The sequence below is a fragment of the Alosa pseudoharengus genome, unplaced genomic scaffold (genome assembly GCF_046254945.1).
Source record: "Alosa pseudoharengus isolate Yale_2024_CS ecotype anadromous, Long Island Sound unplaced genomic scaffold, YU_APseudo_1.1 YU_APseudo_1.1_scf_5, whole genome shotgun sequence".
Classification (NCBI taxonomy): Eukaryota; Metazoa; Chordata; class Actinopteri; order Clupeiformes; family Clupeidae; genus Alosa; species Alosa pseudoharengus.
The window spans coordinates 28,017,488-28,018,913 of record NW_027468837.1 but is presented as its reverse complement, the minus strand read 5'-3'; the positions used below and the strand labels follow the sequence as shown (position 1 = coordinate 28,018,913).

Genomic DNA, 1,426 nt, shown 5'->3' with positions numbered 1-1,426 from the left:
CACCAAATAGATATTTCAATAAAACAAGACAGATTCCCAAATAGAAGATGCTATTCCTCTGCCTAGGGTCAGTTACAGGGCAGTAAGGTTTTTATACAGATACAGTTTTTCTCAGTCGCTTTGGTGCTTTTTTCAGATCAGAATGAAAATTCTCATAACTATTAGTTCAACCTCCACAACATTTAGTCATTTATGCACATAATAGCAATTTCTCCTTCCTCTGAACAAATTGCAAATACTTTTGGACATGTATCAGTTGCTTTCATACAATTCTCTGCTGTTTTTTAACATTATCATTTGCTTATGTCATGTCAGTCAAAATGAACTATACTTATGAATGCTGAATAGTCGTTCCCAATAAAACTAATAGTCTTCATTTCATTGCTTGAGTCATTACATACAAAATTGTTGAACTAGTTATCAAATTCTGTCACAATGCTGTAGAATTGCAAAGGGCATACAGTAAAAATGTACGTATTCAGTGTCTTGTACTCACTTACTCACCTAACTACAGCAGCTGACGTCATAGCTGCATACTGTTTGTCCACCTGACTCCTGCCTTCACCGCGGGATCCCTTGTGCTCTTTTGGCCTCCTGCCTGCTGTGCATGCTACCAGTGACATTCCTGGTAAGTTATCGTGGCATTGCATTCGTTGTAGCTTTCCCTGTATGATGTAGGCTAGTAAAGTTAATACAAACTTTGGGGTTTTAGGACTGCTGTCGGTCGCAGAACATGGGCCACATAACCAACCTGATCGGTACGTAAGTTTAACTGTCTTTAAAATAATATGTAGCTTGCGTGGGTTTTAATTGTATCTTTTTATGTAGCAGAGCTTGGTGGTAACACAAGGAGCGGCAACATCAAGGCTACTTTGGTCCGGGTTTCCGAACGCTGCTGTTTTGTTTTTTTTACCTAAGTTGTGATGGTCGATTTTACATGTTTTGTTCATTGTATGTTTTAACTTACACACGGGAGTGCGTTTTTGGAAAAAATAAGTTTTGTGTACTATGTAGGGCAGTTAGCCGAGTGAAGCAGATGTGTTTTGACATGGGTAGGTCAAAAGGTCAAGCCGCATAATAGATTTATAGCATTTTTGAATAGTAAAAAAATAATATAAAATCAAAGAGTGAGTTTCTGGAAAAAAGAAGCATTGTGCACTATGAAGGGCAGTTAGCTGAGTGCAACAGATGTGTTTTGATATGGTTAGGTCAAAAGGTTAAGCCGCATAATAGATTTAAAGCATTTAAAGCATTTTTTTTACATTAAAAAATATTTATAAAATCAAAGAAAGGATTTTTGGGAAAAAGAAGCTTTGTGTACTATATAGAGCAGTAATCCGAGTTCACCAGATGTGTTTTGACATGGGTAGGTCAAAAGGGCAAGCCGCATAATAGATTTGAAACATTTAACATTAAAAATTGTATA

The 1,426-nt window shown here is 36.7% G+C and overlaps 1 long non-coding RNA gene across 1 annotated transcript; it reads left to right on the top strand.

Moving 5' to 3' along the window:
• The first annotated feature begins 577 nt into the window (after positions 1-577).
• Positions 578-899, top strand: LOC143103773 (uncharacterized). The gene is made up of 3 exons (XR_012982945.1): positions 578-628; positions 713-758; positions 829-899. It is a non-coding gene; the product is annotated as an uncharacterized LOC143103773 (long non-coding RNA).
• Positions 900-1,426: the final 527 nt, after the last annotated feature.